The following is a 27897-nucleotide window of genomic DNA, read 5'->3' on the forward strand; positions in this document are numbered from 1 at the left end:
TCTTACCACAAACAACCTGTAAGATCACCCAGAGTTCGGCCCCCTGGCAGGTGTTGAGCGCACATGAGAACCAAGGTCCCCTCAAACCAAAACAGAGCCATTGTTTACCTTTTATCTGCACTAGGGAGGAATCTTCTCAGGGGCTAGAAATATTGTTTTGGTTTCTTCGATGGCTTTTGGCTTACAATGTGAGACACTGTAACATGCACAGCAAAGGCCCTACAAAAGAGCTTTGCAGCTTTGCTACCCTCCATGACAAGGGGGTATGCTTGTGTCTCCACAGATTGTGAGACACCTTGTTGGCTGCTGGCAAAGTGGATTCGCCCATGGATAGACGAGAAAGACCAAGAGGCAGAAATGAAGTGAGTGAGGAGGTAGAAAGAGTCCAATATCGATTCGGGCAGACTTTGTTGCCTTGACTTCTCTTTTTGTATCCAGATAATGGTGACACCACGCGGCACTTGCCGGATGAAAGAGCCTTTCTCGATGCAATAAGGAGCAGGGAATTTTCTGAGAGCCGGAGACAACAATTAGAGTAGTGCTGTAACACCCATGGGTCCACTTGTCAGGCATGGATATTATTACAATGTAGGCACTGTAATTACAAGGGGTGGAGAAGTGTAAATAGATTTGAGCAGGATCTGCACTGGCAGTGCCAAATTTGTCAAGACTGCATGGAAAATTGGGGGTTAGAGCAGCATTTTGAGGTGTTCCTGGGAAAACCTTTATCAGAACTGCCGGGATCAGAAAATAATCCTAATGTTTTAAGGCTATTTGTAGCATGCCAGCACTGGACAAATGCACTAAGCTTAATAGAAAGCATAGAAGTAAAATATAGGGCATATCTTTTATATCATATTAAAAAATTATCAGCTTTTAAGCACAGTAGACAACAGATGCATATCAGAGCAAGGGAGTGCAGTGAAAACATCAAGATTCCCCTGGAATTATAGGGTGAATCAAGAACGGTGGGAGTCTGAGAAAAAATACTAGCCAACTAGGTGAGCACAATGGAAAGCAAGGGCACATCAGGGCTTTTAAAATTTGTTTCCATCCTAACGGTGTTGACTGTCTGTGGGAATGCAGAATGCAAAAGAGTTGTGGGGTGCAGGTGCAGGAGAGCTGTGGGAACAGAGTGAAGTGACAACAGGCAGATCCTTGTAATAACAAACCTTGGTTCTCACATGCAGCTGGCCACCTTATCTCAGAAGGGGTAGATAATGGACCTTCGCTAACTAGAATAACAAGGCATGTATGTATGCAGATGTGGTGGGTTGTCCCTGGCTAATTATGCTAATATGTAGGCATGTGCTCTACTGGCTGAGTGTATATATTCAGGCTGATACATGAATAAATGGGCTTCTGCATAATTCACATTGAATCATCTGAATACCCTCGCGGCTGGCGCAACACCATATTGGTCTATGGGCTTGTTTACCGCGGCCCGCAGCAAGCAGTGATAGCAGGCAGCGTGGCCTGCAACATCTGGCACAACGAACAGTGGGATTTGACCCCCTTGGGCGCACAGAACGGAGAGGCTTGTCCTTCCTCCGCAGCTGTAAATTCTCCTTGTGAGGATGTGGAAGTATGCTGACGAGAGAGAAGGGAGCGGGAGAACCGGCCGTATCGATCCCTGCCCCAGGGATCGGTTTAAGACGTGCATGCATCCAGAGATACTCTGATCCTACCCCTTATCCAAGGTAGGCAGCCGGGGGGGGGATGGGGTCTACACTCAGAGAAGCAGTGGTGGAAGGCCCCCCAAAGAAGTCTCTATGAGATGTTGAAGGCTCTATTTTTGCTGGCCAAAAGGAGCGATTCTTGATCCCTGTAATATATGTGGCCTTTGAAGCAGCCCATCTAGGAGATTATGGGTAAAAAAAACCTGAAAAGAGATGTAAATGTTGTTTCTAAAGACTCTTTCATTTGCCTTAAAGTCAGACTGGGGAGAGTAATAGAAGCCGCAGAGGTATTTCAGGAATTCCTTGCCGCTATGCAGAGACTGGTGTTTGCAACTGTTTGCTGATAAGCCGAATCCCAGCTACGTGATTAACTGCCAGCTGAAGTGTCTCAGAAGTCCGTTCAAGTTAACTTTTCAGCTGCAAAGATGAGAGGAAAAGCAGAGACCAAGAAGAAGCGACCGAGTCCACATCAGAGGACGCTTCATCCTCCTCCGGAGACCTGCTCTTGCCATCCCCCACGCTTCATAAGATCGCCCCAAGAAAGACAAAACCCCACAGGTCGAAGCGTCTGAAAGATCTTCCTGAGACGGCTGAGTATGATCCATTCCGTTACTGACTGTGGGACCTGTGAAATGCTTCCATCCAGCATTTCCTGTGGTTGCGTCCGATCCATCACGGCCGGGGGCAGTGGGTTTGTTTTGGGGAGGTGCTGAGTCTCTGTCTGGGCTTCAGAGAGCTGGGCTGTTTTGCATTCAACAGGTTGGATGGCTGATCGAGGTTTTTTTCCTTCGCCTTGGAACGTTCGGCTGCAAGATGGAGGACGGGGTGGTGTCTCTTCGCCGGATTCGCCAGCTGCGCGCCCCCCCCCCCCCCCCCCCCCCCCCCCCCCACCTTGGTCTCGGACTATCGTGGGGCTTGGGAGTTTCGGGGCTGGTTCTCGGTTGTCGGTTTCATGCCCACACGCCCCCCCTTCCTCTCCCTGCGCCTGCCGGAGCAGCGCGGCTCACCCCTCCTCCTTCTCCCGGCACTGGCTCCATGGGACACATGCACCCTTCCCCCCTTCCCTCCTCCTTCCCCGGGGACTGGGAGGGCCCCCTGCCTCCCTCCCTCCACTGGCACGAGCGTGGCTCACCTACACCCTCCTCTCCCTGTGTTTTCTCAGTGGAGAAGGGCAGCTAAATCCTTTAAATGACAGATTCACATTTTTGCATCTTGCTGACTGTATGTTACTGATGTAAATCTTGATGATGTTTTTATCCTTCTGATTGTACTGGATCTTAGAGGTTACTGGATAAGATGTCAAGTGCTTGTTAATTACAGTGTCACAGTAACACAGTATCACAGTATCACCAAGGTTGGAAGAGACTTCACAGATCATCAAGTCCAACCCTTTGCCACAGAGCTCAAGGCTAGACCATGGCACCAAGTGCCACGTCCAATCTTGCCTTGAACAGCCCCAGGGATGGCAACTCCACCACCTCCCCAGGCAGCCCATTCCAGTATCCAATGACTCTCTCAGTGAAGAACTTTCTCCTCACCTCGAGACGAAATTTCCCCTGGCATAGCTTAAGGCTGTGTCCTCTTGTTCTGGTGCTGGCCACCTGAGAGGAGAGAGCAACCTCCCCCTGGCCACAACCTCCCCTCAGGTAGTTGTAGACAGCAATAAGGTCACCCCTGAGCCTCCTCTTCTCCAGGCTAAACAATCCCAGCTCCCTCAGCCTCTCCTCATAGAGCTTGTGCTCGAGATCTCTCACCAGCCTCGTCGCCCTTCTCTGGACACGCTCAAGCATCTCAATGTCCCTCCTAAACTGGGAGGCCCAGAACTGAACACAGTACTCAAGGTGTGGTCTAACCAATGCAGAGTACAGGGGCAGAATGACCTCCCTGCTCCTGCTGACCACACCATTCCTGATGCAGGCCAGGATGCCACTGGCATACTGTAATAGTATATTGGAGTAAGAATGCTAAGTTTGTGAGTAGTCCTACTAGGGTGAAACTGATAGATCAACATTCTTTTGGGGTTGACTGACCTAAAGGTTGCTTTTTTTTCTACATGCCATGGCTTTATCACTTTATATTTTTTTGCTTTTTTTTTTTTGACAGCACTACATAGTGTAACAATTATTTTCTTTTCTTTGGGTTTCTTATTTTTTCTGTATTTGGAATCAATTCCAGGGTTCAATTTTTTTCCTTTATCAATTTTTAGCATTAATATAGTTAAGGATTCTGTAGTTTATCATAGGTATATTGTAGGATATTTTTTTCTTTTTGGGATTTTTCTTTTAAGGGCAAGAATCATGTGGAAACAAAACACAACACAAAACAGAGAGGTAACATGGTTTGATTTTGGCAAGGTTACTATGGCAAAGATTTTTGGATCCAGTTTCATGCTTAGGCACTGGCTTTTTGTGGGATTGGCCTGTGACAGGTCACTGCAATTATACCATCACACTTATGCAAATTATATGCTCAGATATTATACTTTGCACCTGCTTATGCTGATTGCACACCATGGCGCTCACAAAAAAAAAAAAAAAGGGGGGGGGGAAAGAGGGCAAATATGCCTGGATTTTTGGTTTGAGGGATATCAGCTTGTATGTTCAGTCTTGGTGGTGAGCAAAGGCTTTTGCTCAGATGACTGTGTATTGGAATGTATACTGAGATATGGTTAAACTTTTGATCGCGCTTAATGATTTAAGTTCTCGCTTCACAAGCTTCTAACAATGCTATTTTAATGAGTAAGCAATTGCAAAAGTAGAGTTGCCAGCTCAACCCTCTGTTATTACAGCGCAGAAGAACCTACGCATTGGACAAGATAAGGAGCAGCTGCCTTTGTTAGTAGTGTTTTGGGGTGCTGTGTTTTTCATTTCTTTTGCAAAGGGCCCTGCAAACTGGATGAGAAATCAACCTCCATTTTTAAGAAGAAACAGAAAGGGGAGATGTGGGAATGCAGAATGCAGAAAAGTTGTGGAGTGCAGGTGCAGGAGAGTTGTGGGAACGGAGTGAAGTGACAACAGGCAGATCCTTGTAATAGCAGACCTTGGTTCTCACATGCAGCTGGCCACCTTATCTCAGAAGGGGTAGATAATGGACCTTCGCTAACTAGAATAACAAGGTGTGTGTGTATGCAGATGTCTTGGGTTGTCCCTGACTAATTATGCTAATATATAGGTGTGTGCTCTACTGGCTGAGTGTATATATTTCGAACTGTTATGATAAATAAAATGGGCTTCTGCGTAATTCACATTGAATCATTCTGAAGACCCTCATGGGTGGCCTGCACCATATTGGTCTGTGGGCTTGTTTACCGTGGCCTGCAACAAGCAGAGACAGCAGGCAGCATGGCCTGCAACATCTATCCGTGGTTATGGGAAGGGAATGAATGGAGACTGTCATGGAGGGGTTTTCTCTATTCCTCCCCTGTTAGGGGGAGGTGAGAAATGAATTTGAGGTGGTTTTGATTTTTTATAAAATTATTTATTAAAATTAATATTTACAAATTTATATCACCCCCAACCACTATGAAATCAAGTTCTTATGCAAGTTTATGAAAATAGCTTGGGATATATATATTTACAGGGATTGATTATTAACTGGAAATATCAAATTATTAACAATTATTGACAGAGATAAATATTTCCTTAGGCTTAATGCCTCTTAACCACTCTAGTGTTTGCCCAGCAAGGTCTGAAACGGTGTGTACTCTTCAGATAGAGGTAACTTATATTACAAAGGAATTAAGGCTTACTTAGGTGTGCTGCTCTTGAGTATTAATCATTAATCATCCTCCCGGGAATCTGTCTCAGCGTGTGCCCAGTGTTTGGGGTCTTGAAGCTGGAGTCTGTCCCGGCTTGCAGGGAATGATAAGGGTTTTCCCAGTCTTCCCAGTCTCTGAGGTAAATAGAGTTTCTCTAACCTTTTCTCCTGGGGTGATCTCTGCCTCGGAGCTGCTGCTTCTGAATGCTGTGCATGTCCAGGGATGATCAGCTGGCAAGAATTTCCCGATGCAGGAGGAGGATTGGTCCGTGTAGCTTCTGACATGGTTTGGGCAGCTAGCAGGCTGCGTTTGCAGGTTTGCAGACTGTCTGAGGGTCTGCTGAGCCTGGATCTTTCCAGACTTCCAGAATAGCTGGCAAGCAGGGTCTATGCCGTGCTGCAGGGAGACTAATGCTCCGTAGATAAATCAAGATAGCTCTAGGCTTAGGCAGGGGGTTCTTGGCTCCCCATATATGTATGGTGCAGGCATGAATGTGCTCTGCTTCTCAAAGGGCTCGCAGGTAGCGTGACTGAGCCTTGAGATCAATGCATGAGGTCTGGGCCTTGGTAATGCTTGCAGGTGAGTGAGGCCTGATCCTTTGTCTAGGCCAATGCAAGCAGGTCAGTGCAGCAAGGTGCTGCTGTGGATCAGAGCTGAGTCTAGATGCTCCAAGCTTCTGAACTGGTAAACAGTCTGGACCGTCTGAACAGACTGAACGTCTGACCACGTGGTGCTGCTATGCACCCCTCTTTAAAGGCTCTGGGCCGAGATTTGTGGCTCGTTGGACATCTAAAATGACCAATCAGGCTGGCCATAAGCCAAACCTTGCCCCAATAGGCAATAGAGACATGCCTGGACCCTCCCAATAGGGGGTTACCTGCCCGGACCTCAGGAGTACACGGGCTGGGCATGTGTGTATTACACAACTTGTTTGCTGCCTCATGGGTCCTGGCAGAAGAACATGTCTGGGCATGCAGAGGCATAGGAAAGCCTCAGTTTTGGGGCTGCTGCCCCTCCACCACAGAGACTCACATCTTTCTTTCCCTTTTTTCCCCAAACAAAATGTCTGGGTGACATTGACAAATCTGACTGGACAAGACACAATATGTTTGGCTACCACTGACCCAAGAAATCCTTTCTCTACCTGCCTCCTGGTGGTGCCAATAGACAACTAGCCTGTCCCAAAGTCTCAGAAGTTCATTGCTAATGGAATAGGGCTTGTTGATGTGTGGGACGGGTAGTGCCGCAATGAAGGGACAGGGCAACAACTTGATGCAAGCCAAAATTCCACTTTATTAGAAAAATAGGCAGGTATATATTGTCTCAGAAAGGCTAGCATGTTGATCACTGATTGGTTAGAATTACAGTAAAAAAGTTAGTATCTACTACATGATTGGCTATCACTCTGCTCAGGTGAAAGACGCTGTTTCTACTTTCTTCGTTACTTTCTCTGCTCCTTGATATATGTTGCTATGCAACTATCTGAGCAGTCCTGAATGCAGGATCCTACTTATCTTTCTCTTCTGAGGTCTGTCTGACCCACACATTGCATGCCCAAGGTCTATGCTGTATTTGTTTTGTCTCGGGCAACTGTTCCCTGCTAACAAACCATTCCCGTATTCCTGCAGGGTAGGATCCCTATTTGCCACCAGGCAATTTAGAGCCACAGGAACTTGAGCTTTTAGGGTCTATAAGAATGGATTATTGTGTCAAATTCAGCTACACAGGGAAAGATCGGTCTAGAGCCTGGGATGTTTCTCCTGCCCACCCTATTTACCAAAATGAGAGTGCATGGTGCAACTATACTGCTGGTGATATCTGAAAATCTACTAATGTTCCTCTGCAACTGCTGCCAGGAGCATTTTTTATCTGTGGGAATAGAGCCTGGCCTGCTATTCCTTCACATATAAGGGGAGGACCCTGTAGTTTAGGGCGTCTCTCTCTGTTAACCCCCAAACACATCCACGACCCTTTCCCAGCACCAAGGGTAGCAGATGGAAGTGCTTTAGGACTTTTAGATAAGCTTGGCTGTTGTCTTGCTAAACAAACTAATGATACTAGCAAAGCTCTATCTGGTTTACTAATGGATGTTGACAGTGTTTGACATGCGACTTTGCAAAACAGAGCTGCTATAGATTTTCTGCTTCTAGCACAAGGCCATGGGTGTGAAGATTTCAAGAGTATGTGTTGTATGAACCTGTCTGATCAGTCAGAATCGATACATCCAGCACTTGAAAGATGGTGTATCAACGCTCAAGGAAGAAGATAGATGGGATTGGCTTGACAAGATCTTTGGAGAATGGGGACTAACAGGATGGCTTAGAAGCCTGGTTAAATGATTGCGTACGCACTTGTTTTCTTGATGATTACTGTGTTTTTACCATGTATAGCACAATGTATGCAAGGCATGATCAGTAGTGCAGTTTCAGCAACATTTAAAAAGAAAGGGGGAGATGTTGGGGTTTGGGCAGCACTGAGTGATTTGAAATAAGAGAGCAAGAGGGGTAACATTAGGACACAGAAACAAGTATTGCAGTGCCGGTGGAGCACCTGGGTAAAATGACTCTTTGTTCACCAATATGGTTAGATGGTCATAGTCCATTTATTTCTGGTGTTACAGAGACTTATATGCTTTCTTGCAAGAGGCCTGCACAACTTAAGATTAGTTACACATAGAGGGTACAGGGTTACACGTGAGGCATTGTTGAGGAGGGGGATTTCTGTATCTACGCCTATTTGGCGGAGGTGTGAAATTAATTTGAGGTGATATAAATTTTATATTAAAATATAATTTATTAAAATTAATATTTATGAACTCTTGCCACCCCCAACCACTGTGTATTAATATTTAGTTCTTTTGTGCAAGATTATGAAAACAATTAGGACAGAATACATACAGGGATTTGGTTAATAACTAGCAAAACATTCAAACTATAAACAGAGAGAGAGGTTTCCCTTCTGGCTTAGTGCCACTTGGGAACTTATGCTATTTGCCCAGTAGAGGGGCTGAAACTCTTTCTGCTCTAAGGCAGAGGTAACTTATATTACAGAGGAATTTAAGCTTTACTTATAAGTCTTATTATTAATTATTAATCACCCTTCGGGGTTGTGTCACAGCCTGTGCACAATGTCCGGACTTCAGGGGCTCTCTGTGGACTCTGTGAGGCTGGAATCTTCCTGGCTTGAGAGGAAATGATAAATCTTCCCAGTCTTTGGGGTAATAGGTTTCTCTAACCTTTTGTTCTCCTGGCGTGGGATGATCTCTGCCTCAATGCTGCTGCCTTCTTCTGGATACTGCATCCAGAGATTATCAGCTGGCAGGATTCCAGGAACAGGAGAAGAATGTCCATGCAGTCTCTGGCACGATTCCTTCACAGATTCAGGCTGCGTGTGTGTGTGGGTGCAGACAATCCAGAAGTCTGCTTTCCTGGTTCTCTTACCAGGCTTTAAGCTGGGAGTCTGAGCTCTGTAGATAAAGCAAGATAGCTTGCAGATATGTGCACAGCTGGTGCTGGTTTAGGAGGCTATCGGTTCCATATATATATAAATGTGTGCGGGTTTGAATGAGCCCTGCCTCTAAGGTACGCAGTCAGGTTAGCTGTGAATTGAATCAAAGCATGAGGTCTCTGCCTCAGTGAGCATCGGAGCTATGCAATGGCATCCGAGTGTGTGGGTGTGTGGGCCCCGTTTCTGCACAGGGTTGTGACTCACATTGAAGGCCAAGTCATCGCAAAAACCAAAATAATATTTCTATCTGCTGTTCCAGCAGATACAGGGCCCCTGAGAATATTTCTCCTCCAGAGGGGTAGAAGGTAAACATTAGCTATGTTTTGATCCAAAGATCTTGGTTCCCATATGTATAGGGTTAACACTCCTGGGGGAGTAACCCTGAACCTGACCCTGGGGGTCTTGGCCCCTCCCCAGGGGTGGACCACACTCCAGGTGATGGTTAGCCCACTCCCCCCACTTCCTGTGGTATAAAAGAGGAGCACTTCCTGCTCCTCACCCTCTTTTGCCTTGGCTTCCTCTGGATACACACACTCACACTGCATACCAGCACACCATGTGGCAGCCACGAGGCTGAGACACCATCACATTGCTCGGGTTGTATCCACCCCTTTTTGTATTTTGCTGTTTTTCCCTTCCTTATCCTTTGTAAACTCCCCTACCTCCAATATCTTTTTCTAAGTTATTGTTAAACTTTTCCTTTTTAACTTCCAAATCGAGTGAGATTGATTTATTTGGGTGTCCCTACCTTTCTCTCTCTCCCTGTCTTTTGGGAAAAGGAGGGGGAAGAGGGGAGGGCACTCTATAAATTCTATAAATTGTCATTGGGTCTATTAAATTTATTAGAGTCTCTGGGAACCTGCATTTGAACCCAAGACACCATAGCTCGCTGACCACCTGTTGGGGGCTGACCCCTGGGTGGTCTTATAGGTTGTTTGTGGTAAGAATTGTCCAATTGTATGAATTGATTATAATTTTGTACCAATCTGTAAAATTAACGTAAAATCGCCTGAACTGGCTAAACACACCTCTTTTGAACACTATAAAAATGCTGCATTTGTCTTAATCGAGCATTCCTCTGCACCTCTGGACCCTCTCGCTCTCAACCCTGCTCTCCTTCTGAATGACACTCTGCCTGAACACACATCGCTCGGCAGCATTAAAAATTACAGCCAGCTCGGCACGAACTCGGCAACGCCTGATCCTCGTAAGCCTCGGAAGCCAGGGCCCACCTCGGCCTGAACCTGCAGAACGCCCTGAAATTCATAATACTCTAAGACCCTGCTGAACTGCATTTGGACAGTGAGTAACTGACAAACTCTTTATCTAGAGACTAAATGATCTCCCAAGACTCAAACGCACTCTCTTAAACTCACAGACTCTCATCATTTTAGCCATTTTCTATTTTAATCTGCGACCGCGAATCAAGAACTTACGTGGGATAGTTATAAATAAGTTTGGGAAGGGGATTTTTAGTGTTTTAGTATTAAATCATTTAATCTTCTTTACAAATTGGCCTCACATGTCTTTCCCCATAAATTCCCCTAAACTCCGTTCCACAACAGGGTGTGAGTGGCTGAGCACTTCAGGTGAAGGTCAGACTGTGTCTGATCCTTGAAGGTGGGTCAGAGAGCTGAGCTGAACTGAACAGATCTGAATCTGAAAAGATCTGAACACATGGCCCTCCTGTGCATCCCTCTTTATGGACTGTGGGCTGAGATTAATGTGCCCTTTGGCCACTAGAGTGACCAATCAGGTTGGCAGATAGCCAAACCTTACCATAATAGGCAGGAGGCTCTTGCCTGGACTCTCCCAAATATGGGGATCACATGGCTTTGCCCCAGGGATACACAAGTTGGGTGTGTGTGGCTTACACAACCTGTTTGCTACCAGGGGTCCTGGCAGAAAAACATGTCCAGGCATGTAGGGGCATAAAGACGCCTCTGTTCGGGCCTACAGGCCCTTCATGACAGGCATGGATAGGATAATATACCATAACAGTCTGAGGGTCAGCCTCTGGGGCTGGCTAACTCTGCCCACATGCAGCTTGCACTCCACCCCCTGCAGCTGCATGTGGGGGGTGCTACCTAGCACCTGGTATCTTAACTCCCAAGATGGGCCCAAGGACACTTCCCAGCATGAGTTGCTCATGTTTATCATTTCATGTCCTCTGCTAGCAAGAAATTCTCCAACATTGCAGCTTCAGAGAAAACAACCTTGAAAAAGTTGGCAGAGAAACTGCAAATTAGATGTGTGAGGGTGTTAGGAACTGGCTGGAAAATGGGGGGCACAAGCCCCTAGAAGAGTGTACAATCAAGCCTTGGATGTGAGGTGTGAGTGTATTGGAACTGCATTAAACCACAGCACTATGTGTGAAGAAGCTCGGAGGAATTTGTCCTTGAGCCTTCTGATAAACAGTGTCTGTGGGGCTGTGTGCAAAGCAGGAGGGAATTGGGAGCAATATGCAAATTCCAATACTTAGGTGCACTAAAAATGCTTTTGCAGTAACTGCAATTAGGGAAGATTATGCATATTCAAATAATTAGATGCGCCAAATCCTAAGGAAAAGTATCACATTGTATGCTGTATGCGTTTCACAATTCTCACCCTAATTGAAAGTATGTGCTTTGTAACTTGGAGTCTGATGCTCTCAATAAAGAATTGGAGCTTGGATAGCTAGCTCAAATTGAGTTGTCTCCAGTTCTCATCCCCTCCCATGCAAGGGGACTAAGGGGAGCTGGTCAGTCAGATTTGTTCCCAGGGCGTGTGGACTGCCCATACTCTGTTGTGCAACCTATCAGAATTATACACATTGTATCAGCTCTCTATAAGTGCATTGCTTTTATATGCGATAATGGTTTGACTTATGCATCACATTGGTGTCTCAGCGTCATTCTGGTCCCTGCACAATCTAAGAAACCCTGGCAGATTCAAGATGAAGGTTCTGAGGAATTTAAAGGGATCGTAAGGAGACTTACTATATCCAACTGTAGTGGTTCTGGAGCTTACCAACACCAGGCCTTCCAGGCCGTGACTGCCAGGCCTGTAGGCTGCGACAATCATAGAATCATAGAATCATAGAATCAGCCAGGTTGGAAGAGACCTCCAAGATCATCCAGTCCAACCTATCACCCAGCCCTAACCAATCAACTAGACCATGGCACTAAGCCGGGCCTTGCAGGCCACGATGATCCAGACCTTCCAGGCCGCGACTGCCGGGCCTGTAGGCCGCGACGATCCAGACCTTCCAGGCCGTGAAGAATGGAGCCCTACGCTCGGCCCTCGGATCATTGGAGCCCCAAGGAGGGGCTGAGACATCGCTTCACTTCCGCACCGAAGGAGCTGGCAGAAACGTAAGAGATCGGACGCTACTATACCCCCCCCCGCTGGGGAAACTCGCTATTTTTTCTTTTTTTTTTTTTTTTTTTCTCTTCTCTTTCGCTTAACCCGTTACTAACCACGGGGGACAGTACTTGCGAAAACAGACGTGCTATAGAGATAGGTGTTTATTGAAGATTGGAATCGCCTATAGAGATAGGGATTGCTTCAATAACAGCAGCTGTCATGACGACGCACGTGACCATATAGATGGGCGTGTCCTGGGGGTGGTAATCGTGCATAGACAGGTCCTCCCCAGAGCAGCTACCGCCTGAAAGCAGCGAACACCCCCCCCCTCGCGCTTACGGAATCTTGCCGCTTAAATGGAGCCTCCCGGCCGCCCCCCCCCTTCTTCCGCAGCTTTTTCAAAGTGTCGGCGGTTCCCTCTGGGGGACCTGCCACCCGACCACGCAAGCAGTTATGGATAAACAAGTAGCAATTTCTCTCCTCTTGAACTTTTTGGAAAAACGAGGAGTTTCCATGCCGAACAAAAAGTCGGCCTCTCTAGTGGCATAAGGATTCTTGAGAGGACATTTTCAAACCCCGGACTCCCTTTCCGATGAATCCGAATGGCACCGATGTGGCGATACTATTTTTGACCAGGCTATTGATGGTGACAAAACAGCCAAAAAACTGCAAAAGCGATGGCGCAATGTCACCAATTGTTTAAAGAAATATAAAATGGAACAGGCCGTTGCCGCTACGGTGGTGACACGGCTTGCTGACAGCTTGGACGCTCAGGGGGAGAGACCAATAGAGGCACTGGTTATGCCAGCTAGCTCCCTCTTTTCTGACCTGAAAATCTCCCCGGGTACGGTGGTGCCTTTGATGACCCTCCCCAATGCGCCTGCTGCTCCGGTACAGCCCGCAGCTCCCCAACAACTGGCGCCACCGACCCAAGATGTCCTGGTGCAGCCCGCGGCTCCCCAACAGCCGGTGCCGTCGACCCAAGATGTCCCGATGCAGCCTGCGGCACCCCAGCAGCCAGCGCCGCCACCTCAAAACCCTCTGTTATACCCTGCGCTGCCCCAACAACCGGCACTGATTCCCCAAAACATCCCCACCATCCCTGCTGTTCCGGTGCAGCCGTCTGCCCCCCCGCCGCCAGCGCCGCCACCAGCGCCGCCGCCCTACGGTGCTCTGTTTTCCCCACTACTGCCTTCTGCTACCGCCTTGCCATTTCTGGCGCAAGTTCCTTGTGCTACAGTCCCATCTGCCCCCCCGGCTGTAGTGGTCCCGAGGTCGACTTCTGCCACGAAAGCCGGTCCTTCCTCTAAAGCCCGGGAACCGACGCCCACGATTAATTCGGATGCTAGTGACTCTTCACATTACGATGCTGACGACGCTACTGACAATGTTGCTGATGATTTGCAGAAACTCACAATAATACCTCCTGGTGATGCCCATTACTCGGCAGCACCACAAACTGCAGAGATCTCGGGAAAGACTCTTCAGCTTACACCCACCCATCCACAGCATCGGTGGCATGCTGTTATTCGTGACGCTTTACTACAAGGAGACTGGGAGGCAGCTGCTGCCTTGGAGAGTGCAGCGGCATTCCCAGTCGTGGCAGCACAAACCCCAGATGGACAGCCAGGAGCCACACACATGGCTCTTGATTGGAAGCTTCTTATGCAACTAAAAGGAGCAGTATCTTCCCACAGTTTGCACTCACAACCGACTAAGCAATTGCTGAATTACATCTTTTCTGCCCATGTGTTATGTCTGGCAGATTGTGAGACTGTTGCAAGACTGATCTTAACACCATCCCAGTTCATGTTGTGGGAAAGGGCGTGGCGTGATGAGTGCAGAAAGGTGGTGGAACAACCATGGCAACTAGGCAACTCCTTACTTAATATTCAATTGGACATATTACCGGGAAAAGGGGCCTTCAGCTCGTTGGATGCCCAGATACGGCATCCCTTTGAATGGCACCATGCATCCATGGCGACTGCCCGAACAGCTTTTAATATGGTACCTACAGAACCAAAAACACCTAACAATACCACTGTCAAACAAGGCTTAAGTGAGGACTACAGTCACTTCATCGATAGACTGGCAGCAGCAGTTGAAGCAGCCACTGAATTAGATGCTGCAACCAGACAGGCCTTTTTTCGAACCTTAGCTTTTGAGAATGCCAATAATAAAACCAAGCAGCTATTGTCTATTCTGCCTAGGGAGGCCTCAGTGGACGACATGCTGGAGCGAGTTGCTCGAATGCCTACAAACCAGCAGCAGGCATTTGTTGCAGACAAAATGGATCAAGTTCTGGATAGACACACGCAGATCGTAATGGCAGCATTGCAATCATTTAATTCAGGAAATTGTGGCCGTCGGACCGACAACCAACAGGGCCCCTGTTTCCGGTGTGGCCTAACTGGACATTCACGTGGCAGTTGCCCGCAGGGCGCGGTCTGGTGTGACAATTGCCAGGTTAACACTCATGCAACTGCAGCCTGTAGGCGTTCGGGAAACTACCAGCTCAGCGCGACAGGCAGCCGCGCGACGACACAAATCGCTGCTCCACCGGTGCCATCTGCCCAGCAACCTCCGGCAGTCTCGGATTGGATCTTACAACAGCAATGAGTGTCACCTTGATTGACAACCACCCAGTCCGCATCGCTACCTCCATGAAAGGCCCATTAGTGATAAATGGCAAACCCACCGGTGCATTACTCCTAGGAAGGTCCTCTGCAGGTCTGAAGGGACTGCTGGTCATTCCTGGGGTGATTGATGAGGACTACACTGGAATCATACAAATTGTTGCGTACACTAACAATCCACCTATCGTAGTGCCAGAAGGCAGTTGCATTGCTCAACTGGTGCCAATGAATAATCTGTTACAGGACGTGGCCCAGGCCCGTGCTTTGCCTAAAAGAGGAGAGCAAGGTTTTGGGTCAACGGGTGGCTTAGCCATGCTAACCCTGTCTCTGACTCGACGACCAGTTGCACCAGCTACCATTACTAATGGTCAGGACACAATAACTATGGACGTTCTCCTGGATACAGGTGCCGATGTAACCCTCTTTTCCACACTTGCATGGCCCTCACATTGGCCAGCAAGCCCAGCGAAAGATAGCGTTGAAGGCATTGGTGGAGTATCTCAGACTCTGACAAGTTCGCAGCAGATCAGTATAACCGTAGATGGAAGGACAGGCCATGTCTTTGCAACCATCTTGCCTCTCCCACGAGCCATAAATGCGCTGATTGGCAGAGATGTCATGACACAGATGGGAGTCGTGATAACTACTCCGCAGGTAATTTTTCAGCAGCAGCCACTGGACGGCAGACGCCCATAATCAAACTTCAGTGGCTTTCTAATACACCGATCTGGATAGATCAGTGGCTGCTGCGAAAAGAACGGCTGCAAGAAGCACACAAGCTTGTCAAAGAACAACTTGCTGCGGGCCATATTGTACCTTCAACCAGCCCATGGAACACCCCAATTTTTGTAATACCAAAAAAGTCAGGAAAATTTCGTCTCCTACGTGACCTTCGAGCCATTAACGATCAAATGCAAGCCATGGATGCTCTTCAACCGGGCCTGCCTTCGCTATCCATGATTCCAGAGAAATGGGAATTACTTGTCATAGATCTGAAAGACTGTTTCTTTACAATTCCACTACACCCTGCAGTCTGTCAGCGCTTTGCCTTCACCTTGCCGGCCATTAATAAAGAGCATCCGGCACGCCGTTTCCATTGGGTGGTCTTACCCCAAGGAATGAAAAATAGCCCAACAATGTGCCAACTCTACGTCAATTTTGCGTTACGCCCCATTCGACGGATGTGGTAAACAGCCATCATTTACCACTATATGGATGATATCCTAATAGCCCAGCCAGAGCCCTTCCTCGATGTTCATCTGCAACAACTCACGACGAAACTCCAGGCTGTGGGACTTCAAATTGCCTCGGAAAAAATCCAGAGGGAAGCACCATGGAAATATCTAGGCTGGCATATAGCCAAAAACCTTATTCGTCCTCAGAAATTGCAGCTAACCACCAACATTACCACACTTAAAGACGCCCAGACGTTGATGGGGGACTTACAGTGGTTACGCCCCATTATAGGGTTTACAAATGATGACTTACGACCCTTGAGGCCACTGCTACAAGGCACAGACCCTGCCAAAAAAATTGAACTCTCCGACTTACAGCGGGAGACTATACAGAAGCTCAGCGACATGATCACCAGCAGATGGGTAGAACTAGTGGATCCAAGCGTGCCTATTGACTTATCTATAATTAAGGGCGTGCACTGTATCTTTGGAGCTATCACGCAGTGCAAGTCTCAATCGAAGGACCAATTGCGTATTCTGGAGTGGTTGTTTACAACCATGCAGCCACAAAAAACAATAGAGACACAGACATATACGATAGCCCAATTGATCAAAAAGGGCAGGAGACGGCTATTGGACATTGCCGGAACAGAACCTGATACCATAAGACTACCTATCAAACAAGACAACCTAGAATGGTTTTTATGCCAGTCAGAGGAGCTGCAGACCAGCCTTCTGAATTTTCCAGGGCACATTTCTGTACAGGTGTTGAAATCTAACATGCTCCGGTGGATGAGTCAGCAGAACTGGATAACTAAACCGAAGCTGTTGCGGAGAGCAGGAATTAATTCGTGGCCGAGTCGAGAATTTATCAAAAATAGTTATTTTTTTATTTTCCCAAAAACCCGCCCCCACAACTATATATACAAAGATTAATTTAGTTTAATAAACAGGTTCAGTTGCATGAGAATTAATCTACAAGGATACCATCAATAATCTGACTATATTAGAAGTCAGAAGTTGGAAAAGGACTCAGCTATTAATTAATAGCGGTTTCTTACTAAATTAAGCTAAGCCAAATAACTCACTCAGGCTGGCTCGTGCGGTCTATGTTCCTCTTCCTTTCCAGCGGCTGTAGGAGTCGTTAAGGGTCGTTAAGGGTCGTTAGGCACACAAAGGTGTCGACAGGAAAGCGAATTCCTAAAGGTCTCTGCAGTCCAGCCGAGGGGAGTGTGTGAGCTCAGGCAGACACATACGTCCCAGGCACGGGCAAAATCCAAAGCGGGAACCCCAAAGGCAGGAAGATCCCCAATATTTATAACCTTCGCTAGACAAAGGGCAGAGTTACCACACCTTAGGCGCGAAAGCACACGGCCAATCCCAGCCTGGCTCCAGCACGGGAACTCACGGGGCAGTTCCCCCCTTCACGGGGCAGTCCCCCCCCCCCTTCACGGCTGCAGGGCAGGCGAGGGGGGGGGAAACCAGGCGGCTTTTCCCCTTTCCCCCCGAAGTCCAGGCAGGAGAGGAATTTAGGGGTACAGGACTCCAGGACAGAAGCATTCCCTTTCTCCCTTGCAGAACGCAGTTAATGCATTTACAGATGCAGGAAGGAATTCGCATAAGGCTGCAGTAGTATGGCACTCAAAGACAGGGTGGCAAGAATGCGTTTTGCAAGGGACGGCTACGGATTCCTTGCAAACCTTAGAATTAACTGCGGTGGTATGGGCCTTAACTAACTGGCTTGATACCCCTTTGAATGTAGTAACTGACTCAATGTATGTGGCTGGAGTGGCACGAAGAATTGAAGACTCTTCTATCAGAGAGGTCAAAAATCAGCATCTATACCAATTACTACGTTCACTATATGCAGCCATAGCCCAGAGAATGGCCCCATATTGCATTATTCACGTCCGTAGTCATAAGTGGGAGATAGGTCTGGGGGAAGGAAATGGTAGAGCTGACAGGTTAGTGGCGTTACCTGGGCGGCCTGCCCCACTTGATCAGTTTTCTCTAGCCAGAGAAGCCCACGCTACATTTCATCAGAATGCGGAAGGACTGAAATGCCAGTTTCAGATTTCCAACAATGATGCCAAGGGAATCGTACGTTCCTGCCCGGTCTGCAGTCATATAGGGCCGGGATTAGGATCAGGTGTGAATCCAAGAGGACTTAAGGATTTAGAATTGTGGCAAATGGATGTTACTCATGTTCCCTCCTTTGGCAGACTGCATTACCTCCATGTTACTGTTGATACCTATAGTAAGCACGTGGGCAACGCCGCTGTCAGGAGAGAGAGCCATTCACGCTATCAAACATCTAACAGGGTGCTTCGCGGTGATGGGTGTGCCAGAAAGAATTAGAACAGACAATGGCCCTGCGTACACTAGTGAGAGGTTTCGGAGGTTTGTGCAGAAATGGGGCGTTACTCACACCACTGGCATAGCCAATTCACCCATGAGCCAGGCTATTATCGAACATTCCCATCAGGTAATAAAAAACTACCTTGAAAAATTTCGGGACGTAACTGACCCGTCCGAACGCGTGAGCAAGGTCCTTTTTGTTATTAATCATCTGTGTATTTTTGGTGACGATCCAGGACCACCTGTGGAGGTGCATTCAGGTTTGGTACAAAAAGGAGCACCTCCGGTGCAAATGACAGTTATGTATAGGGACCCCAAGACAGGACTGTGGGGACATCCGGCCTCCATGATTTATATGGGGCAAGGGTATATGTGTGTCTCTACCCAGTTGGGTCCCTTATGGGTTCCTTCGCGCTGGACCAAGGCTGTACCTGGGAACTGCAATAACATCAACCCCCCCTGAGTCAGCCGGAAGGACAAGGACTGCAAATACAGCATATTTGATTTTTCAAGACATAGACTGAATTTTGATGACTATACCTGATTCTGGAACCTTACTGTTTTTTCTGACCCTAATTGCAGTATGTTTTGTACCTGTCATGGAGGGTAGTAAAGCTCCCCTCACAGGTCCCCATGTTGTGCAAGTCACAGTGTCTCACATGAAGGCCAACCATCTCAAAGAAGCCAAAACAATATTTCTACCTGCTGTCCCAGCAGCTACGGGCCCTGAGAATATTCCACCCTAGTGAAGATAAAAGGTAAACAATGGCTAATGTTTTGAATTACAGGCTTTGGTTCTCATGCACTCTGACCACCTGGTGTGGGCCGAACTCGGGGTGGTCTTAGAAGTTGTTTGTGGTAAGAGTTGCCTAGTTATATGGGTTAATTATAACTTTGTACCAATCTGTAAATATAACGTAAAATTGCTTGAATTGAGCACACCCCTTTTGAAACATTATAAAATGGTGAATCTGCCTGGATCGGGAGCTCGCTAGCCTGCTCTGCTCCAGCTTGCTCCAGCCTGCCTGTCAGCTCCCGCTCCAGCTCTAGCTCTCTTATTCCTCGACACGAAATCAGCAATGCCTGACTCTGAAAGGCCGAGAGCCCGCCTGGGCCCAATCCTGACAAAGGAAAGGACGACGCCCAAACCCTGCTGAACTGAACTACTTCTACAGTGAGTAACTGACAAGCTCTGTCTAAAGACTGAATAACTTCTGAAGACTCAAAGAACTCTAAGTTTTAAGACTCTTTGCCATTTTCTGAAATGTTATTCCGCAACCTCATAAAGAATTTACGTGGGCAATTCAGTTTCAGGAAGGGGATCTCCGCATTTAGCAATAAATCACATGATCTTTACGAGTCAGCCTCGCGTGTTTTCCCCATAAATCTCCCATAAAACTGCGTTCCACGACAGTACTCTAGGCATTTATTTGGATAAGGATAGTGATACTTATTAAATTGGATCTTTTAGGATCTTTTAGGATAATATTAGTAGCGTAACAATTCTTAGGTAATCCCTGAAGACTGGAAGCTGGCCAATGTGATACCCATTCACAAGAAGGGTCATAAGGAGGAGCCAGAAAACTACAGACCTGTGAGCCTGACCTCAGTGCCAGGCAAGGTCATGGAACAGGTCATCTTGGGTGCCATCACAAAGCACCTACAGGATAGCCAAGGGATCAGGCCCAGCCAGCATGGGTTTAGGAAGGGCAGGTCCTGCCTCACCAACCTGATCTCCTTTTATGATCAAGTTACTCGCCTGGAGAATGTGGGGAAGGCTGTGGATGTAGTCTACTTGGACTTCAGCAAAGCCTTTGACACTGTCTGCCACAAGAAGCTCCTAGCCAAGCTGGCAGCTCATGGCTTGGACAGATTCACTCTGTGCTGGATCAAGAACTGGCTGGATGGCAGAGCTCAGAGAGTGGTGGTGAATGGTGCCACATCCAGTTGGCAGCCAGTCACTAGTGGTGTTCCCCAAGGATCAGTGCTGGGCCCAGTCCTGTTCAATATCTTTATTGATGACCTGGACAAGGGGATTGAGTCCAGCATCAGTAAGTTTGCAGATGACACCAAGCTAGGAGCAGGTGTTGATCTGTTGGAAGGTAGGAGAGCCCTGCAGAGGGACCTGGACAGGCTGGATGGGTGGGCAGAGGCCAATGGGATGAGATTTAACAAGGCCAAGTGCAGGGTTCTGCACTTTGGCCACAACAACCCCAAGCAGAGCTTCAGGCTGGGGACTGAGTGGCTGGAGAGCAGCCAGGAGGAAAGGGACCTGGGGGTACTGATAGACAGTAAGCTGAAGATGAGCCAGCAGTGTGCCCAGGTGGCCAAGAGAGCTAATGGCATCCTGGCCTGCATCAGGAACAGTGTGGCCAGTAGGACAAGGGAGGTTATTCTTCCCCTGTACTCAGCACTGGTCAGGCCACACCTTGAGTACTGTGTCCATTTCTGGGCCCCTCAATTCAAGAAAGATGTTGAGGTGCTGGAACATGTCCAGAGAAGGGCAACAAAGCTGGTGAGGGGCCTGGAACACAAATCCTATGAGGAGAGGTTGAGGGAGCTGGGGTTGTTTAGCCTGGAGAAGAGGAGGCTCAGGGGTGATCTTATTACTGTCTACAACTACCTGAAGGGGCATTGTAGCCAGGTGGGGGGTGGCCTCTTCTCCCAGGCAACCAGCAATAGAACAAGGGGACACAGTCTCAAGTTGTGCCAGGGTAGGTATAGGCTGGATATTAGGAAGAAGTTCTTCACAGAGAGTGATTTCCCATTGGAATGGGCTGCCCAGCGAGGTTGTGGAGGCACCGTCCCTGGAGGTCTTCAAGAAAAGCCTGGATGAGGCACTTAGTGCCATGGTCTAGTTGATTGGATAGGGCTGGGTGATAGGTTGGACTGGATGATCTTGGAGGTCTCTTCCAACCTGGTTGATTCTATGATTCTATAATAGAGTATAATTAGCACTTGGTAGATATTATACTGGTATACTATGGTAAGACATTGTATTTTACATTTATAGGTTACTGTTTACTTCCTCTATGCTAAGGATAATATGGTACCATATTTTTTTTAATCTTCCCTGCTCCCCTTTTCCTCGGTTGCTAGGCTTATAGGTTAATACAGTATTACAGTTATAAGATTTTTTTTAACATATAAGGATATTGTAAAATTCTGTTCTTTATATCGTTACATAACAAAAAAAAAAAAAGAGAGAGGGGGAAGAGGAGCTAGAAAGATAAGGAGGGAGGTATGAAGAAACACTGCAGTTTCTTTAGACACATCACACAAATAAGATCAGTGGATTTGTCAGCTTAGGTACTGAATATGCTTCATTTGTTTTCGTATTGTGTTTCATCGCTTGTCCTCACAGGCCTTAAGATGGAGATCAGCTTGGGTATGATTGGCCTGTCTCTTCATGAAGCGAGCAGAAAATCTTGCTCAGATGGCAAAGTTGTGGTGAGATCTTGGAAGGAGTATTGAAATGATGGTTATAAGTATTTGGATTATAAGTTTTCGGACCTTGGCTAATGAATTTGGGTATTTTCATGAGCTTCAGTGTTTATGGCGTAATGGAATAGATTCAGTTTGGTTTCTTTTGGTGAAGGCCAAAGCCCACTCACATTGGCACAAGATGGCAAAGTGACTTTTGTCTCTTGCAAGGGCCCTGCAAGGGATGAAAAACACTGCCCTAAATTCTTAAAGCAAATGAAGAACTGTGGGAAAAGGCCTAGAAGGGTAGCCTGAAAGTAACACTCAGGGCACACCTTTGTATTGTATTTGGGGGTTTGTAGTTCTTAAGCACAATAGTCAGACGCAGCTCATAGCCCGGGAGTGTAATGGAAACATCAAGACCTCTGAGAATTCTGAAGTGAATCCAGAACTGTGGGAGTCTGAGGAAAAATACTGGACAGCTTGGTGCATCTGCAGCTCTACAACATCGGCTGCTACGCTGAACCAATGAAGACGTGGCGGATTTGCACTCTCCAGAAGCTGTGATGTTCGTCTGGACTTTTGGGTTTTTGAACGTTTGACTCACTGTCACTTGCAGAAACAGCTTTTGGGATTGTCAATTGAGCTTGGGTGGTCGGTTTGCCAGATTATTGCCACTAGCAAAAGGTTCTTAATAGATGCATTCTCTTCACTTTAGGACTATTGACCTGCACTTGTACCAAACACGGCCTATATAAGATCGAACGTGGGTTGCTCAAAGAAAAAAAAAGGGGGTATTGTGGGAGAATTTCTCCTGCAACGAGGTATGGAATGTAAACATCAGGCCTTGTTATGGGAAATGTCCTTGGAGTCTTGCAGGCTCCCAGGAAGCTAGGCTGTGGACTGTGAGCAACACACGCACACCTGCTAGGGGGTGGAATCTGCCGGCCCCTGGGGCGGATACAGCACCAGGAGGCTGACCCCTGCCAGCCCCCTGGGGTGGGGACCACAGGTTGTTTATCACAAGGTAACCTATCTCTGCCTCACACTTAACTTGGAGCCAATCTGTACCTTCCACTTGTACCAATCTCAAACTACGTTAGTTGTGCACACCCCTTTTTGGGGCTATAAAAATCGCTGCATTGCCCTAATAAAACACACTGCTGCACAGTAGCCACAGAGTCGACTCTCAGTGCCCCGATCTCTCGTCGCTCCAGCCTCCATTCCCCAACACCTGGACTAGAAACAGAATTTTCCTAAGAGCACTCTTAAACTCCTCAGAACCATCCTTTTTCTTGGCAGCCAATCTCACAATGCTCCTCTTGTCCTAGTACTGAGATCTAAGTATGTTGTCCAACTCGTGAAGACTATACATCTCCTCTTCCTCCTCTTGTGCACCAGAGGTCCCCTCCCCAAGTCCTCTTTTGAATCACTCTTTATCAAATGTTTTGGTTGAGCCCAAAATTTAGTCGGAGCCAAAAAAATTGAGCTGAAGTGGATTTTGACCTCCCCTCTAGCAGGTCTGAATTACTGGAGGTCTGACCTGTGGCCTGTGAGTTTGAACCTGGCTTAGGGTTAGGGGTTTCTGCTGCCTTAGGATTCGTGTTAGGTGAAGGAATATCAGAAGTTTGAGCAGCTATCTTTGTTTCTTGGCTTCTTCCCATGTTATTGCCAACAGCTGAGACTTTGACAGTTGTCCCAGAATCTACGAAAGAAGGTGTAGTGGTGGCCCCCCCTTGCTCTCCCTCTGACCTGAGATTGATTACATTGTCTTTATCGCTTGACTCTCCAGTCAAGGGCACCTGCCTCTTTATGTGGTTTCTTAAAGGCATCACATTTGAATTTCATAGAATCATAGAATCAACCAGGTTGGAAGAGACCTCCAAGATCATCCAGTCCAAGGTATCACCCAGCCCTAGCCAGTCAACTAGACCATGACACTAAGTGCCTCATCCAGGCTTTTCTTGAAGACCTCCAGGGACGGTGCCTCCTCCACCACCTCCCTGGGCAGCCCATTCCAATGGCAAATCACTCTCTCTGTCAAGAACTTCCTCCTAACATCCAGCCTATACCTACACCAGCACAACTTGAGACTGTGTCCCCTCGTTCTGTTGCTGGCTGGGAGAAGAGACCAACCCCCACCTGTCCACAACCTACCTTCAGGTAGTTGTAAACAGCAATGAGGTAACCCCTGAGCCTCCTCTTCTCCAGGCTAAACAACCCCAGCTCCCTCAGCCTCTCCTCATAGGGTTTGTGTTCCAGGCCCCTCATCAGCTTTGTTGCCCTTCTCTGGACAGCTTCCAGCACCTCAACATCTCTCTTGAATTGAGGGGACCAGAACTGGACACAGTACTCAAGGTGTGGCCTGACCAGTGTTGAGTACAGGGGAAGAATAGCCTCCCTTCTCCTACTGGCCACACTGTTCCAGATACAGGCCAAGATGCCATTGGCTCTCTTGGCCACCTGGGCACACTGCTGGCTCATCTTCAGCCTACTATCCACCAGTACCACCAGGTCCCTTTCTGCCTGGCTGCTCCCCAGCCACTCTGTCCCCAGCCTGTAGCGCTGCTTGGAGTTGTTGTGGCCAAAGTGCACAACCCTGCCCTTGGCCTTGTTAAATCTCATCCCATTGGCCTCTGCCCACCCATCCAGCCTGTCTAGGTCCCTCTGCAGAGCTCTCCTAGCTTCCAACAGATCAACACTTGCTCCTAGCTTCGTGTCATCTGCAAACTTACTGATGCTGGACTCGATCCCCTCGTCCAGGTCATCAATAAAGATGTTGAACAGGACTGGGCCCAGCACTAATCCTTGGGGAACACCACTAGTGACTGGCTGCCAACTGGATGTGGCACCATTCACCACCACTCTCTGGGCTCTGCCATCCAGCCAGTTCCTGACCCAGCACAGAGTGAATCTGTCCAAGCCATGAGCTGCTTTGTGATGGCACTCAAGATGACCTGTTCCATGACCTTGCCTGGCACTGAGGTCAGGCTCACAGGTCTGTAGCTTTCTGGCTCCTCCTTATGACCCTTCTTGTGGATAAGTATCACATTGGCCAGCTTCCAGTCTTCGGGGACCTCTCCAGTGAGCCAGGACTGATGATAAATGATGGAGAGTGGCTTGGCCAGCTCAGCTGCCAGCTCTCTCAGCACCCTAGGGTGGATCCCATCCGGTCCCATGGACTTGTGAGGATCCAAGTGTCTCAGCAGGTCCTTTACTTCTTCCTCATGGATTAGGGTGGGACTGTACTGGACCCTGACTCCATTTGCCACTTCAGGAGTCCAGTTGTCCTGGAGACAACCTGTCCCACTATTGAAGATTGAGGCAAAGAAGGTGTTAAGTTCCTCTGCCTTTTCCTCATCCTTTGTCACTATATTCTCATGCATAATGCCAAAATTAATATAAATGTCAGAATTATAAGACCTAAGATAACACACGACAAAAATGCTACAGTATCACATGAATAAAATTCAGCACAAGGAATAGGTAACTGTTTCTTAGGCAAAATTATTCGCATCAAAGCTGTTAAATATATTCTAGTAGATGTATCATTTCCTGAATTATTGGTAATAAAACTTGTGATGTTAAGTCCGACCCATCCTAGAATGTAGTCCCCAAAATCCTCCAAATTAGATAAAACAAAAGGTAACCAATTTGGGCTGTCAGCCAATGGTAAAAGGAAAAGCCAAAAACTGGCCACACAACAGCCTACACTAAGTAAAATATCTTTATTCTCATTCCCAGAGTTAATTAACAATTAATCAAATTTAATTTGCCCCACGTTGGAGTGCCAAAAATAAATGATGTGATGGTTTGGGAGTTACATGCCCCCCCCCACACACACACACTTTGTAAATCACCCAGACTAGATTCAGCAGCTCTGGAAATTGAATGAAGCTTTATATTTACAGCATAGCACAATACACAAGCAGATATTTACAATATATACTGCTATATACAGCAATATACAAGTTAAAAGGTAATACAGAAACACAGCAGCCCTCCCAGAAACCAGAGTCTCCATGAGGGGCTCTCAACCACCCTTCCACCTTCCTCCCACTCCCTCTACTGTGGGGGCGGGAAAGTAAGGAACGAGTCAGTATGAGTTAGCTTGCTTGACAATCCAAAGTTTATTGAGAGCATCAGGCTTCAAGTTACAGAGCATCAACTTTTAGGTTAGTGTGACCCCAGTTAGTGCGAGCCCAGCATGCAATGCAGTACATCTAAAGATTGGCATTTGCATGTTCCTCCTACTTGCGGTTTCCGCTGAAGCCAATTTCCCTCCTATTCTGGACACAGTCCCACAGAAGTTATTTATCAGAAGGCTCAAGGACAAATTCCTTTGAGCTTCTTCACATGCACCGCTGCGGCTTAACTGTGCTTCAATACACTCAGGCCTTGCGTCAAGGGCTTGATTGTACAAGCTTCTAGGGACTCGTGCCCCCTCTCCTTCAGCCAGTTCCCAACACTCTACCTTACCCCAGATCTTGCCTTGTATTTAAGGTAGTTTTGAGGGTTGGTTAGGAGGCAGATGGCTTAGTCACACAGATGGCAGGTTAAGTTAGAGAGAGAAGTTCAGCCCAAAGCCCAGACAATGACTCTGTTATCTATGTTTGTGTTCTTGTTCTTATACATCTCAGCAAGCCTATGAGTGAAGTAGATATCACTATTGTTTCCTTTTCACAGCCTGTAATCTAATTCTTCTCACCAAAACATTCTAGCTCAGCTCAAACTAGCACATGGTGGCACTCAAGATGACCTGTTCCATGCCCTTACCTGGCACTGATGTCAGGCAGATAGGTGTGTAATTTCCCAGTTCCTCCTTCCAGCCTGTCTTGTGGATGGACATCACATTGGCAGCTTCCAGTCTCCGGGGACCTCTCCAGAGAACCCGGACTGTTGATAAATGATGGAGAGTGGCTTGGCAAGCTCATCTGCCATCTCTCTCAGCACCCTAGGATGGATCCCATCCGGTCCCATGGACTTGTGAAGATCCAAGTGGCTCAACAGGTCACCTCTTCCTCCTGAATTACAGGGGGACTATACGGGTCCGTGGCTCCATCTACCAGTACAGGAGTACAGTTGTCCTGGAGACAACCAATCCCACTATTGAAGATTGAGGCAAAGAATGTATGCTAGTTTGAGGCTAACTGGAATATTTTAATGAGAAAAGTTAGATTATAGGATGCAAAAAGGAAACAATGGTGATGTCTACTTTACTCATAGGCTTGCTGAGATGTATGAAAACAAGAACACAAAACATAGATAAGACAGGGAGTCAGTATGTGTGTCTCTGTTGCAGTCAGTGCATGTGCTTTTCTCCCTGTGTAACCCAACTAATTCTGCTTCTATCCCCCCTTGCTGATCCTCGCAGCTCACCTTAACTGTAAGGCATATTCTAGGATAAGGTAGAGGGGTGGAAAGAAGGTGGAAGGGTGGTGGGGAGCCCCTCCTGGGGACTCTGATTTCTAGGAGCAGTGTTGTATTTCTGTATATAGTTGTAAATATTGCAAATATCTGCTTGTATATTGTTCTAAGCTGTAAATATAAAGCTTCATTCCTTAACTTCCATCTGGCTGAGTCTAGTCTGGGTGATCTCATAAGAGTGGGGGGGTGGGTAACTCCCAAAGCATTACAGAAGGTGTTGAGTACATCTGCCTTTTCCTCATCTGTTGTTACTGTATTCCCCTCTGCATCTAATCAGGAGTGGATGTTGTCCTTGCCACTTCTTTTGCCATTAATATATTTATAGAAACAGAGCAGTGGATGTCATATACTGCCGGTGGAGCACCTGGGTACAATGACTCTTTGTTCGCCAATATGGTTAGATGGTCATAGTCCGACTTTATTTCCGTGTACAGTGAGTTGTATGCTTTCTTGCAAGAGGCATGCTCAACTAAGGTTGGTTACATATAGAGGGTACAGGGTTACATGTGAGGCATGGATAGGGTAATATACCATAACAATCTGAGGGTCAGCCTCTGGGGCTGGCTAACTCTGCCCACATGCAGCTGGCA

Source organism: Pogoniulus pusillus (genome assembly GCF_015220805.1).
Source record: "Pogoniulus pusillus isolate bPogPus1 chromosome W unlocalized genomic scaffold, bPogPus1.pri SUPER_W_unloc_1, whole genome shotgun sequence".
NCBI lineage: Eukaryota > Metazoa > Chordata > Aves > Piciformes > Lybiidae > Pogoniulus > Pogoniulus pusillus.